This window comes from Cupressus sempervirens, chromosome 11 (assembly GCF_028749045.1).
Source record: "Cupressus sempervirens isolate cs-2001-9-10 chromosome 11, ASM2874904v1, whole genome shotgun sequence".
NCBI lineage: Eukaryota > Viridiplantae > Streptophyta > Pinopsida > Cupressales > Cupressaceae > Cupressus > Cupressus sempervirens.
Window position 1 is genome coordinate 5,416,455 of NC_143128.1, and position 19,782 is coordinate 5,436,236.

The window sequence follows — 19,782 nt, forward strand, 5'->3', positions numbered from 1 at the left end:
GAGTTAGAGGGAAAAACCATTATCAGTCAATTAAACACATGGGTTAGGTAAAATTTGAAATTTCTCCACTTGATATTTAAATTGGAAAACATAAACTAAAACCTTTACATTTAAATTCAAGTTTGTAAACTTAGCAAAACCCAAGCATGTTTTTGCATTGTGTATTCTTTATGCTATTCTTTTGGGTTTTGGGTTGACTAGCGTTGACCAGTTATAGGACGTCTACTAGAGGCTTGGGGGTTATGTGATTGTGATGTCATGATGATGTTTTAATATCGATCTTTATAAACCCAACCATAGATATATGATGGAATGCTCTATATATTGGTTATAATTACTAATTGTTATAGTTGAGATTCTTATGTATGAAACACTTGACTTAACCATTTTTGGTCATCGATCAGTTATCCTTGGTTATTTTCTAGTCACCATGATGGGACTGAAATGTGGATTTATTGTTGATCATGTCATGTTGTGGCATGCTTGACTCAACCATTTTTGGAGTCTTCAATCAGTATGATTGAGATATATTTTGGTTACTGAGAACCATTGGATACTTTTTGATTATCAGTGAAACTTCAGTTGCCAATAGAGAACTATTGTGTTCATGATTTTCTATGGATTCTTGCTCATGGAGATTTGATGCTTTTATGCATATTTGATGGTTTTGTTATGGATTATCTTTTGTGATTTTGAGATTTATGATTTGATGAGCTTAGGGTAGGATATCTGCATGTAGTGTCGGGAAGTGGCTTGCAATGGGGGTCGGGGCCCTAAGAGGCTGCCAGGGTAACTCATTGTAAGTTGGATTAATAAGTGATAACATTCACACCTAATACTAACTGAATGAACCTAAAAAGGTAAGAGTTTTGGTTCTCACCCATGCCTTGAGTGCTTGTATAGACTAGGATGGGAGTAGAGAGAACGCATGGTTGCGACCTTGCATTCCATAGTATGCCTTGTCAGTATGAGAGGATACTAGTGGCCGCATGAGATTAGTATGGACCCATGGAGTTTAGCTAACTGCCAGGGTAACTTGTACGTGATAAATGTGATGACACTTTCCCGCTTGCATAGTAAGTTCCTATATGTCATTGTGTGCCTCTAGGATTAGATGTCGATTTTGTGTTTGGAACCTTTGAGTTAGTATACTTTTAGGATTCCTGGACTTATAGAGATTTGTGCTATGTGTTTTTCATAGCCTGTTTGGGACTTGAGATTATCTCCTTAGCACGGTGGGAGTTGATCACTTAGGTACCACACGGTCAGATGGTAGTGTATTTTCCACTCTTATCATTTGAGATTTTTTGAGACATCATGGCTGATGCATCCTTCATGATGGTGGATATGTATCCTTTCATTGATGATTAGGATATGTTAGATGATGTTATCTTATGCTTTTATTTGCATGTTAGATTACTTTTTGCATATGATATAGTATATGTTAGGAGTGACATTCCTACTATGTTAATATTGATGATCTCTTTGGTAATTTGAAATGTTATGCATGGAGGGATGGCTAGGATCCATGATGGTCTAATGATGCTATTAATGGTTGGGAGGAACTGTGCACTTATTTTATTATGTTTGATCTTTATGATGGATGTTTATGTCTTCTATGATGATGTATCATGTGATTATCTTTATTTTAATGTATAATGGATTAGAATAGGATGATGTACCTTATTCTACATATGTATATTCTTTTAAGCTTTTCATACCCTATGACATGTATAGTGGATGATTGAGCATTTCAAATCTAATGTATAAACATTGGACTTATCATTATTATTTCATGTGGATGTTGTACTAGATGAATTCATTAATGTTAGTTGACTTAGATGTAATTCAATGTTAAGGGATCTTAAAGAATGTAATTTGTTATGTATGTTATGTTTACTTTAGATGGACATTGCTATTGCTTCCATTATTGTGCATAAGTTATATGTGGTATTTACTTTAATGAAAAAAAATAAAAATGTTACCAAACTTAGTGAAATTCTAGATTGATTCTTTGGATCCCTTGGCGGGCCATTACAATGCAAGTACACCATGAAACAAGAGATTCAAGGATCCAATATGCATGCAAATAGAGATGAAAACTAATCTAAATGATAACAATGCAAAACAATGCAAGAAGGGAAATTTAATAACAAATGCAATACAAAAACAAATATGGATCTAAGTTAATATGAAAATGCAAGGATGAAAACTCATGATGGAAGCCATGTATGCAAGAGAGAATAAGACAAGAAGGTGGAAGTTCTCCACAAAAAGATTTAGTATTCAAACTGCTTCTTCAAAAATTGCTCTCCAAACCTAAAACATAAAAACAGCATAATAATGGATGTCCAAAATGAGGAGAGGGTTCTTCCTTATAAAGAAGATTGGATGATCACGATTAAGAGGAAAAAAAGATTTAATCAAGGGTGGAGAAACAATGATCTCTGTGAAATAAAGATCCACCAATGAGAAAATAGAAAAATAATTAAATGGAGAAGAAAGTGGAAAGAGGAAAAAAATAACTCCCACATTAGGCGTAGAGAAAACAAAAAATAGATTTATTTAATTTTTTATTTTTTTAATTTCCTTTTTCATCAAAAAGAGATATTTAAGTGGGATTTTTATTTAATTAAAAGGGAGCAAGTTCTTTTAATTAAATAGGAAATATTTAATTAAATTAAAAGGGGGATTTTTCTCTTAATTAATTAAGTGTGGATGAATTATTTAATTAAAAGAGAGGTTTTCTTTTAATTAAATGGGGACTTATTTTATTTAATTAAGAGGGAGATTTTCGTTTAATTAAATAAGACTGAAGATAAAATGATCATCCTTAAAAATAAAAAAAATTGAATTTAATCAGGGAAATTGATTTAATAAAATATTGCAAACCATTGATTCAAGAAATCTGATAAATTAAATAACGGGGGCCCATAGTCTAGGTGACCATTTTAGGGTGCATAAAATTTTGACTATTTTGCACTTAGAATACATAATTATTTATTTATTAATCTCCTCTATGTGTATCATCATTTATATCTCCTTTTGTGAACATTATGATTTTAAGGTTATAAGCTACAATGTATGAGATTTTCGAATAAATAAGTTCTTGAGCTTGATTTTTCTGTGTAAAACCCTAATGAGACAAAGAGTTCTAGTTCTATTAATGAAATATTTGATGAGAGCCCTTATGATAACACTAGAAAGTTATGTAAAAACATAACCTAACACTTTTTGAATAAGATATAATAATGTTACAAGAAACCAAGCTTAACAAAGAAGAAGGGGAAAAACTAGGAAACAAACTAGGTAGATGGAATGTAGAAATGAAGGAATCAAAAGGAGCATTAGGTGTGTGGGAATTTACAAGTGGGAAGAATACTTTTGAGAGTGGGTGGGGGGATGAATCAGAAGTACCAAATTTTTAACCCATAATTTTTCTAACTGAAATCAATACATGCATGAACATTTCTAATTAACATGAAAGTAAAGGAATGCATGGAAATAGACAACACAATATTTGATCACCTAGATACCCTCCAAAATGAGAAGGTAAAACTGGGGTGGGGATGACACCCACAACTTATCACTACAACAATATGTAACTTGTCAAGATTACAAAGTTTGACCATCATCAATGGTCTACCCTGTGAGAAGCCTGCCCTATTAAAGGCTCCAACACCTATTAATGGTGTATCTGTCTAAAGGATTTTACAAAAACTCAATTTTGGAATGTCACCCTATTAAAGGATTTACAAAATGGCTATTAAACCAACCTATCTTCATAGGATTTTCATTCTCCTAATACAATGGCTAGAAAGTATAGTAGAATGTGTTGACCTGATAACTTACAATCTTCAATTGCTGATTTCATATCAATGTTCAGTCCATTATGATATGATCCTCTTTGATCTGATATGATTTTATATGAAGTGTTGATACTCTATTCTGTTAACTGATATGGCAATGATGTCCTTCTTCTAAGTCATTTCGCTGCTTTCTTCAAACTTCACTAGTATTCTATCCTTGCATGCATTCTCTTCTCACATACTCTCTCATAGATTTTTGGATTATGGGGTTTTGACCTCCTTAAAAAGGTTTCATGACTTAGGTTTAGGTATGAATATACAATTGAGATTCATCCATCTTTCCCACTCTATTCTTTCCATTTTTCTTATTGGCTGCATGTTGATTTTATAGGGAATCAAATAGATTCGATCTTCTCTTTTAATCTTTCTAGATTCATCATATGTCAGCTTAGAAATGGTTTACATCTTAGTTTGTGATGTCACAAACTCTTATGTTGATTCTGTGTTACTCGACACTTATTGATTATTGATGCTTGACACATAGAAATTTTGTTTTACTCGACACTTATAGTTTACTCAACACATACACTGGCTCGACATCTATTAGTCACTTGACAGTTAAAACTTGCTTGACACTATCTATCTTCTTGACATCTGAATGACTAGGCACTTGTTAAATTCTAGCTCAACACATATTGTAACTCAACATTTATATTATACTCAGCATGAACTTAGAAAATTTCTTAAGCATGTTGACACTCAATTGTCAAAACCAATCTAAGATCAACAATCTCCCCCTTTGACATGAGTGTCAAAAACACTTAACTATACATGACGAGTCTAATCTTTTTGAGTATAATTTATATCTGTTTGACATATATACAAAACTTCAAAAATTGTTCAAATTTTTGTGAAGATACCTCAAAATTTATAACCCCCTGAGTTGATGTGCCATTTTCATCTCCAAAACTTCTCATGCTAGATTTGTCTCACTAATTCTGATACTCTTTATCTCTACCTTTCCTTGTCATTCTTTCTCTATCTGCCATGTTCTATCTACTCTATTCTAAACTCCCCATTTCACACATCTTCCCTTGCAGTTATTGTATCCTTTTGGCTTTTCTATTTCTCTCCCACAAAATCTGTCTCCCAAAAATTTTATCTCCCTATTTTTTGATACTTATGTCAAAGGGATCTATACATTAACTAAATATAAAAGCCAAAAAATATTTATTTACCTCCATTACTATCTTGAGACTAGCATCCCAGTTGTCTAGTGCAATTTTTAGTGACTTAAGTTGGATGGCTAACTCTGCTGCAAGGTGAACTAGGCCTTCTAATGTAGAAAGATAGGGGTATTTCTTTAACACATTTTCAGAATAGGCCAGTTCTTTTTGCAAAATTTCCATGTGTGGGGTTATGGCAAATTGTATTTGTATTAACTTGGCCTTAGTATTTGCCTCATCTACTATTAGCACAACTAGTTTCTTCTGAGTGTGAAGCATAGTTTGAAAATGATTCTCACTTTGAGCTAGATCCTTGGGTAGTTGCATGCTTGATATCTTTAAATTCCTCTGCAAGCTCATTATCCACTGGCTGGTTTATTGTGTAAAAATTGATGGGTCACACAATTTTAAGTGCAATGAGAATATATTCTCAAGTACTGCCTTTACCTCTTCAATCTTCTTTGCCAACTCCACCTGTGATAGTGCTATTTCACTTGATATTCTTTCATTCATCTTTTTTTGAAACCTCTTTCCAAACCATTCTAATAGTTTTGCATTAGTATCAAGGTCTTCATTCTATACTTGGTCCACTATAATGGATAGTTGTTCCATAATAGGCTTGGTTTCATTAGGTACCTGCAAGCTAAATGCATCTAGAAAGATTTCTTTAATCTCAATTAATGCTTTCCTTTGTTTATACTCATTTCTAAACATCTCCTATTTCTTTTTCTTTTCTAGTGCCTCTTTCACTTCATTTATCTAATCTATGTTCATGGTTGCATAGTCATACTTAGGAATGACTATTTCTTCATCTAGAGTAGGGTCTCCATAGTGAAGTACCCTTGCAACCTTTGTAGAGCTCGAGCTTGATGCTGAAATTTGAAGTGGTATTGTTTCAGTGCTAAGCTTTTGTGATGTTCTAGTTGGAGTCCCTATTGTAGGCAAATTTATCAATATTTGTATTGCCTCTTGTTCCTTTTCCTTGGGAATTTCCCTGTCCTCTTCAAAATTTTCCTTATCAATTATTGTGATTTTTGGGGTTGCCCCTTGTTCTTGTGCTGTAGAGATAGAGGTATCCATTTGTCTTGTTTGATACTTTACTGGCTCCACGATAGTTGTAGAGACTATAACTGTGGAGTCAACCTTAGCTGATGTATCTTGTGCAACTTGCTCTTAGGGTTTTCCACTTGTAGTTGTTGGGATATGAGAAGGTGGTTCTTGTGGACTCACCTTATCCCTTGTGATTTTAGTTGCAACCTTTTGCAATTCTTCCATACTCACGAAGATTGGATTTGTACACAAATGTGCTTGTAGGGTAGTCTGGTGAAGAATTCTTTTAAGATCCTCTATAGTTAGTAGATTTATGTTCTAAATAGAATTGTCAGGAACATCTTGAACAATTACTATAATTGTAGGTGTCAAAGTTACATGTGGAGGACTTGGTGGCGGAAATTGTATGTCGTGCACACTCTGTTCTATTTGCTATTGTTCAGTAGTTGCCATTTCATCTTTGTGTGTCTGCTTCTCCACTATAACATCTATCTTATCCTTTTCACCTTCTTCTTCCTTATCATTGTCTTCTTCATCTCCATTATTTCTTCCCTCAAATGGATCTGCCTCTCCTTCTTTCACAATTGTGAGGCCATAGATTAACTTCCACATTAGAGTGGACTTCTTCACAATATCCTCAATTTTATTTTGTAGAATATTGAATGCTCTATATTTGGGTGCAAATTTGCTCCCATGTTTCTTATTTGATTTGCTAATTTTCCCTTTAGTGAGTTCAGGTATTACTCGAGCCAATGTTGACTCTCTTATTTCTTTTTCATTTTAAGGCAATAATGTCATTTATTTTCTACAATGGAATATAACTCCTTAGGCATTGAATTGTCAAGTTCAAGTGGAATGTTCTTGAAATTTTCCATCATGGTGTAGACTGACTCTTCAACCATGTTCTATTCCTCTCTATTCAACTTATTAAAATCAATACTTTTTAAACTGGCAAGTCTACATTATCCTTAATATTATCACATATGTTTTCTAAATCAGGCTTAGTGGTGTGACTTACCACTCTGAATTGGTTGTTGTCATTAGATTCTATTCTTTTTTCATCTGATTCAAGGGGTGAAAAATATTTTCTTCTCAGCTTCTTCTTGGCTGGACCTAGCTGCTCAACAACCTTCTTCTTTTCCTACTCCTTAGCCTCCTTTGTGGTAGCTCTTGTACTGGCCCTTGTGGTAGGCTTTTCTAGGCTAGGATTGGCTATCTTCTTCGCTTTGGGATGAGCTACAGTCTATTTTTGAGCTTTTCTCTTCTTTGGCTTAGGCTTGGTAGGTGCTTCCTTGACTTTTGCTTCCTCCTCGACACCTTCTACCTCTTCTGCATCTTCTCCCATGCCTTGAGTCAAAGAAAGTGGCCCTTGCTCCTACTCTTGTTCATCCTCATCTTCCTCTTTGTCATCCTCCTCGCCTTCTGTTGTGCCTTCACCAAATCTAGCCTTAAGCTTTTTCACATATCTATCATTTTTCTTCAGGGTTGAAGTAATTCTCAATTCCATTTCAACTTTGGACTTCACAACATCAAAAGTCCCAAAAGGTTTTGCACTTTTGTCAATGTCTTTTGCAAGAAATTTTGTGATTGCTACAGATGCCTCATCAATATTGATTTCATATCCAAGTGGCCTTAGCCATCTCACCCTTGGTACTGCTACTTGGATGTATGTGAAATCAATGTCAACTAAGAGATAAATGTCATTAATATGTTGTTCAACAAGAGAGACAAGTATCTTGAGTCTCTGTTTCATTGACTTCTTAAAGTCTTTGAAGTAGCTGGTCATTATAGTTTCAAAATTTTCCCCCATTTGATCTATTTATTCATTCATGTGTACTGCTATTGGCCTATTTGTTTTCCAGCTTAGCTTTCCAAAAGAGGGGAATTCATTCTGAACATAGAAAAATAAACATATCAAATTGATCCAAATTTGCATTGGGCACCCTTGGACCTCCTTATTGCTCCCAAATTTTCCAAAATATGTTGTAGTTGTAGTTCAACTAGATCATAAGTATGATCTTTCTTAACAATTTTGTATCCCACATCAGCTACAATACAAGGTACACTATTGAGTCAGCTTGATAGGTATAATTTATGAGATATGGTGCTAACAACAAATTCTACAAGAGGATCTTTGATGGTGTCAATAGTCATCCCTCTCTTGTTCCACTTTTCCCTAGTGTTCTTCTCCATGGCTTCTTTAGAATCATTCATTAGGGTCTTTTGCCATTCTAGGGTTGGGTACTCGATTACTCTATGTATAAATCTTTTAGATAGTTGAATGGGTCCATCTTCCAACCATAGGCTTCCATCATCGATTCTACTTAACACAATTCTTATCCATTCAATTCTGAATACAATAGGAAAATCTAGGGCATGGGTTAAGCCCTTCCTTTCAACAATCTAAAACTCTTCCTTCAATACCCCATTCTCACAAAGTTTTTCATATGCTTGCTGAATCAACATGTCACCAATTGCACCTATTCTATAGTTATAACACCTTCTAACATCTTGCACCATTGCAACTTTAGGTGGAATAATAGATAAAGCTCTGGTAGGGTCATTTTTGTATGAAACTTTGGGAATTGGTCTAAAATCTAGTTGTTTAAATTTATTATTGACCAATTGAACCTCAAACAACTCCTTTTCCTAGGGTTTCCTAAAGCTAGATGCCATTTTTGAAAACTAGCATTTCAAGACATAAAAATTGCTTAACTACGTAGCTCGACACTAGTGTAAATACCTTAAATTGATGAAATGATGCTAAACCTTGGTTGGAATCTTTGCAAAAGCTTCAATCTCTTCTTGGAAATTGCTTCTATGCTCTTCTTTCTCTTGCTCTATGTTTTTGATGATGAAAAATGATTGAAAACTCAACCTTATACCTTTCATTTCATAGCATTTAATGCTTAGTGCATATACAACTATCCACTCGGCTCCTTATCCAATTCTATTTCACTCGACATACACTAGAGTTTTCCTTACTTAGCTTCAATAGGAATTTCCCTTCACTTGACATCCACTACTAACTCGGCTTCTACTGACTTTGGCAGACAACTCAGCATATACTAGGATTTTACTCAGCATCTGAAGGAAACTTTTCTTACTCCACAACAATGTGAAAATATTGAAGATTTAACTTTGCATCTTTAATCATTTTGATCTATCCTTTTTAGTACTAGTTTAGTCTTGGAACTAATGTATGATATAACATTTCAATATTAGTCCCTCATACCTTCTTTTTCTTAGTTGGATGAAATGTGACCACTTGACCTTTTAGGTGGAGTGATCCCTCCATTGGATGTGTTGCTTCCATCTTTTCTTTTCCATGTTCTATTCATTTCTCCTCTGATGTGTTCAATATCAACTTTTCCTTTTCCTTTGTTGAACTTAGAGTTGGGTGCCTTTGACCTATTTGGGCAATACTTGCTAATGTGTCCAATCATTAGGCAGCTAAAACAAGTGATTTGACTCAACCACCCATTGTAATTGCCACTAAAGTGTGTTCTTATGCAGTTCTCAGGAATGTGTCCATATTCTTGATAGTAGTGACAACTCTGCCTAGAGTTATAGTCCCAATTGTAGTGATGTCCATGACTGTTTGTCTTTGCTAGTTGGTTTGGTGTCCATATAGGCTTAGATCTACATTCAAAGCTCTATGTCCATACTTCTTGCAATTGTAGCAGTGACCTTCAAATTTTGGTTTCTTGATGGTTTTAGTTCTACAATCATATGCCTGATGACCTTTCTTATTGAACTTGTGACAGTGTCCTATGTTTTTAGGTTTTTCATGTTGATTGGCATTCTTGCTTCTATATACATTAGAGGTATGTCCCTTTTTACCACAAAAATGATAAGTAGGTTTTGTGTTCTTACCTTTGTCACTTCTTTCTTCTGTAGTTTTTGACAACTCTCCTTTTTCAATGCTGGTGTATCTAAGTCCTAAAGTGTCATTACTGGATCTTGGTGATTTTAGTAGCTATTCAAAGTATTTGATAGCTTCATTAGGTTTGTTGAAACTCTCTAAAATTTTCTTCTCTCTTCTCAAGTCATTTTTCAGTTGTTCATTTTGCATCTTTAGTGTGGAGATCTCAATGTCCTTGACATTTAGCTCATGATGGGCATTCATCATTTGGCTTAGGATGTCTACCTACATAGTGGAAACTCTTGCAAGCTCAATTGACTTTTCCTCTAGCATGTTGGTAAGGTTTCTCTTGTCATCTTCTATCATATCTTTATCTTCAATAGCTCATTTCTTCTATTCAGTCACTTCATAAAGCATTATGGCTTGTGATTCTTGATCAATGTTTAGAATTCTAATCTCTTCTTTCTGAGCTCTATTCTTCTCCATTAGGTTTGCAATTGCTACATCAAAATCCTTAGAATCTCTATTGAAAAATACTTTTGTAGTGTCAATCTCCTTATACTATGTATCATTTTCAACCATGGAAATTTCTTTTCTTCTCTTTAGGGATTTCCTCAATTCTTCTCTAGCTTCTTCTAGAGAATGTAGAATGAGATGTATTTCAATCTCCTGATTCTCTATAGTCTTCCCAAATTTTTTGACCTCCATTGTTGGATCTTTTCTTCAAGCTGTAAGGCTTCTCCTTGTAAGAACTTAGCTTTGATACCAATTGTTGGAATTCACAAGTGGGAAGAATGCTTCTTTGGGGGGGGGCATGAATTAGAAGTACCAAACTTTAACCCATAAAACTTTTAACTGAAATCAATACATGCATGAAAAATTTTTAATTAACATGAAAGTAAAGGCATACATGAAAATAAGCAATGCAATATTTGATCACCTAGAAACCCTCCAAAATGAGAAGGTAAAACTGGGGTGGGGATGACACCCACAAGTTATCACTGCAACAATATGTAACTTGTCAAGGTTACAAAGTTTGACCATCATCAATGGTCTGCCCTGTGAGAGGCATGCCTTGTTAAAGGCTCCAACACCTTGTTACTGGTATACTTGTCTAAAGGATTTTACAAACACTCACTTGGAATGTCACCTTGTTAAAGGATTTACAAAATGGCTATTAAACTAACCTATCTTCATAGGATTTTCATTCTCCTAATACAATAGCTAGAAAACATAGTAGAATGTGTTGACTTGATAACTTACAATCTTCAATTGCTGATATCATATCGATGTTTAGTCTATTATGATATGATCCTCTTTGATTTGATATGATTCTATACAAAGTGCTCATACTCTATTCTATTAACTGATACTACAATGTTGTTCTTCTTCTAAGTCATTTCACCTCTTTAACTTTCTTCAGACTTTGCTAGTATTCTATCCTTGCATGCATTCTCTTCTCTCATACTCTCTCATACATTTTTGGATTATGGGGTTTCAACCCCCTTAAAAAGGTTTCATGACTTAGGGTTAGGTCTAAATCTATGATTGAGATTCATCCATCTTTCCCACTCAATTGTTTTTATTTTTTGATTGGTTGCATGTTGATTTTATAGGGAATCAAATAGATTTGATCTTATCTTTTAATCCTTCGAGATTCATCATATGTCGACTTAGAAACAATTTGCATCTTAGTTTGTGAGGGCACAAACTCTTATGCTGATTCTGTATTGGTTGACACTTACTGATTATTGATGCTTGACACATAGAAATTCTATCTTTCTTGGCACCTATAGTTTACTCAACACATACACTAGCTCAGCATCTATTAGTCACTTGACAGTTGAAACTTGGTCAACACTATCTATCTACTTGGCATCTTAATGACTAGGCACTTGTTGAATTTCTAGCCTGGCACATATTGTAACTCAACATCTATATTATACTCGGCTTCAACCTAGAAAATTTCTTAGGTGTGTTAACACTCAATTGTCAAAACCAATTTGAGATCAACAAGGTGCAATGGGAATCATTTGGAATACTAGGCCAAAAAACATTAAAAATATAGTATCAAAAAACAACTAGATGGGGAGTATGGTTTCAAGCATTAAGCATAATCTCTAATTTATTCTAATTAATGTTTATGGCCCAATACAAACTTTAGACAAACAAAAATTTTGGAGTGATATATTTTTCTTTATGGAACTATATCCTACAACAAACATGATCATAGGTGGTGACTTTAATGCCATACTTGACCTCAAAAAAAAATTTGGAGGTTCTGAGATTTTAACAAGAAATATAGTAGAATTTAGAAAATGGGTTAGAGTTGATAAATTGATAGAAATACCAACCAGTAATAGAGTATTCACATGGAATAATAAAGAAAAGACTTCAATTATATTGTAGAAAAATTGGATAGATTCTTTTTCAAAGGAGAACTAACAGAAGTGGATTTCACAATCACCGCCTCAACTCAACATATTGCAGGATCAGATCATTATCTTGTTAAAATTGAATTAACAAAACCTATAAAACCTAATAGGAATCCTTTAAAATGTGAAAAGATGTGGTTCTTAGATAAAAAATTCATGGAGAATATTAAACAATGGTGGAATGAAGGGAATTTTATAAGATCAAAGATGTATTATTTTGTATCAAAATTTAAAATGCTCAAAGAAAACATACAAAAAGAGAATAAAACACATTTCAATAATATATTCTAGGAAAAATTGAATAATGAAGAAGATCTTAAAAAGTTAAATAATGAAATCATTAAAAATGGCATGGACAATGAAAAATACATTAAAGAAAAAGAACTACTAATCATATAAGAAGATATTTTAGCAAAAAGAAGAAGTCTTTTGGAGACAAAAGTCAACGGAAAAATGGTTAGCAAAAGGAGACAGAAACACAAAATTCTTTCACAATCTTACAATACACAATAGAGCTTTTAAAACTATTACTCAAATTAAAGATAATAATGGTAGTACTATTGATGATCCAGCAAAAATTACTCAAACTTTTGTCACATATTATGAGAATCTATTAAACAATTATGACTCATCTAATTTAACTAAACAAAAAATTATGCTAAATAATATACCTAAAGTTATCGAAGAATTTGACAACAATGAGCTCAATAAACCTTTTACAAAAGAAGAAATCAAATTAGCTTGTTTTAAGCTTAGCCTAGATAAATCTCCAGGGCCTAATAGTTTCCAAGCTTTGTTCTTTCAAAAATGTTGGAAAATCTTAGCGCAAAAATTATGGAAAGCAATAGAAGCAACTAGAAATGGGGGATCAATCTTAACTAAAATTAATCATACCTTTCTAGCATTGATACCAAAAAAAGCTACCGTAAAGTCACCAATAGATTTTTGCCCCATAGCATTATGTAATACAACATATAAAATTTATTCTAAAGCAATAGCAAATAGGATTAAAACTTTGCTTCCAAAAATTATCTAAGAAGAATAAATTGGGTTTGTATCTGGTAGATCAATTCTCAATGGAATATCCATCATTTAGGAAACTATACATTCAATAGTTAAAAAAAAAGAAGCATGTATGTTTATGAAGTTAGATAAAGAAAAAGCATATGATGTAGTAAATTGGAGGTTTTTATGTGAATGCCTAGAAAAGTTTGGATTTTCCAAACAATGGATAAATATAATTTATAACTGTATATCTACTCCAAAAATCTCACTACTTATTAATGGTACTCCTAAAGTCTTCTTCAAGATTTCAAGGGGTATTCAACAAGGAGAACCCATGTCACCTTTTTGTTTTATAATTAAGGAAGAAATGTTTGGTAGAGCTATTCAAAAGGCACAAGGTGTAGGATTAATTAAAGACATTACTGTCACTAAGAATGTTCCAAACATTACCCATCAGCAGTTTGCAAATGATACCATTCTTCCCAGGAAGTAGTACAAAGGAAGAAATCAAAGCTTTTAAACAAATTATATTGGATTATTCAGCAGCATCAAGACAAAAGGTTAATGAAGAAAAATCAGAAATTTTCTTTTTAAACACACCAAGGAACATGGAAGAATATATATATATATATATATATATATATAGGGATATACTCAAAAAAAGGAGTTAGGAGAAAAAAATATTGGGACAATATATTAGAAAGAGTAGATAAAAAAATAGAATCATGGAAAGGGAAATGGCAAACTAAAGCTAGGAGAGGAACAAAAATTAAATTTTTTCTATTAGCTATTTCTACTTATCCTCTATCTTTCCTTCCATTATCAAATAATGTTAATAAAAAATTGGAAGGAAAATTTAGAATTTTTTTTGGAATGAAATAGAAGAGAAAAAGAAAAAAACACTAGTAAAATGGGATAAGATATGTAGGCCAAAGAATAAAGGAGGATTGGGCATAAAAAATATTAGTTGGCAGAATGAGGCATTAGGAGAATATCTAGTACGGTGCTTATATAAGGAAAATGATAAAAAATGGGCAAAAATACTTTATAATTAATATCTCAATCCATTAGATCCTTCCTCTCTCTTTAGAATTAGAAATCCGCTAAGAGGTTCAGAAAATTGAAATTTTATGATGAAATGCAGGCCTCTAGTTAGAAAATATCTTATGATTTAGTTAGAGGTGACGAGGCATTATTTTGGTATGATTCATGGGATGATCAAACCCTGATTATTAATTCTAGAATATCCAAAAATAGCATCAATGTCATTGCTAATATTTGGGGACCAAGGTTTTCTGATGCCAAAAAACTTATCAAGATTGATGAGACCAAGACTTTGGTATGGAAATCTTTGGATAATATCAATATTCCAAGTATAGATAAAACTATCCTTGAAAATATCCTAAAGGGTAGATCTGTGACATAAAATAATCAAGCAGATAAACTCATCTAGGGAGCATCTAATGATGGAATATTCAAAGTTAAGCTAGGATATGATCTTATAATTAACTCAAAAAGATGGGATCATATTGCTTTAGCCTTGGATCTATGCTAGGATTCAACATGCCTACCTAAGGCTGGTATCTTTCTTTGGGGGCAGCAATTTAGAATCAGATTCTTACAGCTGATAGACTCTCTAAAATTAGATTTGAAGGACCATCCAAATGCAGTCTATGCAAAAATGAATCTCAAGATATGGACCATACTTTGTTTAAGTTCCCCTTTGCACAAGACTATCAGTATTGGGTTAAGAATAAATTGGATTGTACTTCCCCTTTACCTCAACATATTATGAGATTTCTTAGGGGTTGGGCAATTAAGAATAGGATAAGCGTCTATGAGAAACTATGTAATATTACACTTACAATCATTATGTAGGAAATATGGAAGGAAAGAAATAGTCAAATATTTCAAAATTTAGAACTTAGTAAAATAACTTTTTTCAATAAAATTGAGGCAACCATCATAGAAGTTATGAATTACCATCTCAGGAACACACCAAAGGGGGAAGGTACATTCTTAGCATGGGATGAGAATATGAGGAAAAATTGGCTTCACTTGATTAGTCCTCCCTTAGTTTATCCTAAATAGGTTAATATAGCCAGGAAAGAATGTAAATGGGTAGAACCTTCGATAGGATGGAAGAAATTAAACTTTGATGGAGCTTCTAGAGGGAATCCTAGGAAAGTGGAGCTAGGCTATATAGTTAGATTAGAACACGAAGAATGGATATTAAAAAAAGCTAAACCATTAGGTAATGTAACTAATAATATAGCTAAATTGAAATCATTAAAAGAAGGATTAAAATTAAGCATGAAATTTTTTTTTAAAAGTTAATTATTGAAGGTGATTCATAAATTATCCTAAATACAATTAGAAAGTGACAAATACCAAATTGGATATTAAATGTTAAACTAGAAAGTGTACTTAATCTTATATATCAATTTGAGGAGATTAGAATAGAAAATATTTATCATGAAGGGAATTTATAAGCTGATAAATTGGCAAATAAAGAAGTGGAAGGAGAAGCCATTTTATATTTAACATAATAGAATTAAGTTAAGTAGAATAGTAAGATTAGAGAAAAGGAAAATTTAGTAGAAATATGATGCACCTTTATTAGAAGTAATTATTAGAAAGGCATTTGTAGCAATAAAATCTACTTACATTTATTAGACGTCTGAGAAATAATCATGAAACATTAAGTATAGTCTCTTTTAGTACATCTCAATAATTCCACACACATATGAGTAGGCATCAATCAATGCTTAATGATCGTGAGTAGTCATCTATTATTTAAGGGTTGGAATACTAAAATTTTTTATAGCTTCTCTTTCTTATCAAACCCTATTATTTCTCTACAAACATGGAGTCATCTATTTCCCTCTCTCATGGCTTGGAAGTGAGGATAGTTGTATTCAGAGGGGTTGTCAAATAGGAGAGGTGAAATAGGATCCTTAACCCAGTAGATGATGTTCTAAGGTGGCAATCTCTTGGGCAATTGGGGAGAGGTTGTATAATTATTCTCCTCTTGAACTCATAAGTATATGATAGAAATAAGAAGAATAAATGAACATCTAAAATTATTGAATTTAGTTAATATAATTTTGATGAATCTTTTCATTCAAACTGGATAAGGGCCCTAAATATCTAATCCACTCTAAGTATAAAATGTAAAATAATTAGGTAATGAGATGAGATTTTAGATAAAGATTCCCATAAAGCATATTATAAAATCTTCTGATTAACTCTATCGGTGCAATTCAAGATTCTTATTGTATGAAGAGTCTCTCAGTATGTTGACTGGTCTATTTACTCCTCCCATTTTTATGATCACATTGAATTGGTACTAATCCCATATTGGAAGATAGTTTTAATTTGTCATGCGGATGGTAGATGGATTAATTCTTCATGGAAGGGTCCTTGCTAAATTTTGTTCGGAACCTTTCCTCTCTCTAGTTTTATGTCCCCTTTTCAAAGGATGTCTATATTTTATTAATTGCTTCATCAAATTTTGTATTAGCCTGTATGAAGCTTCATATAAATTGGGGTATGACCCTTTTAAACTGTATAAAATAGGACTTTAGTCCTCGATAAGACTGGATTTTTTCTTGCTCTATTGTTTCCTACCAATGCCTGCTTGGATAGAGAATTCTATAAATTAAATTTATTTTATTCAATATAATACAAGGCTTTGACCGTTTACTAATAAAAAAAAAACAAAAAGAAAAAAACACTAGGAAGTTTTGTAATTTAAAAATGATGGTACTCATTTTGTTGAGTACCAATCTTTTCATTTGGTTTTTCATTTCTCTGATGCATGTAAATATCATTGTATATTTGGTTAAAGGTAAATCTCAATTTTAAAAAAGAAGAAGAAATAAATAGTTCTATGTCAAATGACCCTATATTTGAAAAATGATATTTCTATATACATATTTGTAGATATGACTATTTAGAGTAATTTTGATTAAAGTTTATTTAATATTATATGATTTATTATTACTATGAAGAAAATTAAATTTGAGATTTACCTTTAACCAGATAAAAAAAGAAATTTCTCTAAATTTTTATCAATATTTTCAATTAAATGTCTTTCCCTATGAATTGCTAAATTTGTAATGATCAATGAATTTATTTTCTCAAAAATCTAAATAGTCATATTTTTTTTTCTATGGATATATTTTATAGAACAAAAATCTTGTAGCTTTTGTGAATTTGTAGTGAGAATGTCTTATGGTGATTCCCTCTCATGATGTTTGGTGATTCACCCTCCTTAGATCAAATAGGTGAGTGGGTCATTCTTAGACACACAATAAAAGAAAATGTATATGCTAAGTGAGTGCTCTACCATGCTAGATGTAGGATAACTTTGTTTAATGATAATTTGCATCAAATAATAACCAACTTTATAAATTATTTTTAATTATTCAAACAACCACATCAATCCTTCCCTTTCAATGGGATTTTATCTGTGCTATTTTTTTAAAAGTATGGGAGTAGAAAATAAGGTTATAGAGTAAAGAGGCATCGCCAAAACTATATGTTTAGGAAATAATGAGGAAGATACTAATGATTTAATGGATTAGGCAAGGAAGTTACCACTGCCATGCATTATATTTTCTTAGCTACAACTTATATTTGAGGGTAACAAATAAATGGTATACACTTATGAAATAATGTTAAACACACTAATAGTAAATATAAAGTAAGGTTGATGCATCAGTAAAATATAGTCTCTCATAATACTAAATGGTGCACACCATGCACACCCTATTTAAGAGATTCTTAGAAAATACGATACATTGATGCACCTCTATTTATTATAGCACCACATTGAGCTAAAATTAAATCCCATATGTGGACATCCTTTTTGGATATGTTTTCTTGCCCTAATTCATCACATTTCTTTCCTTTTGTAATCTTGGAAACAATTCCTCTAATTTCAATCACTACTATGTGCAATGCTATCCAAATGATAACACCTTGCTCCTACTCAAGATAGGGACTCTAACTTGGGGCGCAAATCTGGTTATCTAACTAGGTTATGAAATAAGTATCTATTAAAACTAGGTATAATAGAGTGTGCTCCTTATCCTTCTTTAATAACTATATGAGATACTATGTAGTATAGGGAGAATAAAGAAAAAAACAAAACCATGTAATATTAACAAGAGACAAAAGTGAATAAATTACCTTAAACCATGAGGATATTGTACCTAGCATAATAAAAAATAAAGTGACACCACTTTAAAAATAACACATCCAATCATTTCAAAACAACAAATTATAATATTTTTGACTAATAATGCACTACTATATACTTTTAATATTCTCTCATTATTGATAATTTGTAAGATTCTCCACACATTAATCTATTTTCATAATATGTAAATCAACTATGAAGATCACTTATTCTATATATATATATAAAGTTCTAAGTGACTATAGTTTTTAGACCATTTTCATGTATAAAATAAACTTTGATTTTTTATTTTTAAAGAGGGGTAAACGCTTTGACCTAGAGCTATGAACTAGTGAGGCCAAAAATAGGAGACGTCATCCCCATTGTAATGCCCCGCCAAGGGATCCAAAGAACTAACCTAGAATTTCACTAAGTTTGGTAACATTTTTATTTTAACATAAAAGTAAATACCACAAATAACTTATACACCATAACGGAAGCAATGGCAATGTCCATCTAAAAGTAAACATAACATACACAACTGATTACATTATTTAAGGATCCCTTAACGTTGAATTACATCTAAAACAACTAACATACATGAATCCATCTAGTACAACATCCACATGAAATAATAATGTTAAGTCTAATGTTTATACATTACATTTCCAAATGCTCAATCATCCACTGTACGTATCACAGGGTATAAAAAGCTTAAAAGAGTATCCATATGTAGAATAAGGTACATCATCCTATTCTAATCCATGATACATCAAAGTAAAGATAATCACATGATACACATGATAAATCATCATAGAAGATATATATACATCCATCATAAATATCAAACATAATAAACTAAGTGCATGGTTCCCCCCAGCCATTAATAGCATCATTAGACCATCGTGGGCCCTAGCCACCCCTCCATGCGTAACATTCTAAATCACCAAAGAGATCATCGGTATTAACATAGTAGGAATGTCACTCCTAACATATACTATATTAGATGCTGAAAGTAATCTAACATGCAAATATAAGCATAAGATAACATCATCCAACATATGCTAATCATCAATGAAAGTATACATATTCACCATCATGAAGAATGCATCAGCCACGATGTCTCAATGAATCTCAAATGATAAGAGTTGAAAAACACTACCACATGACCGCGTGGTACCTAAGTGGTCCACTCCCACCGTGTTGA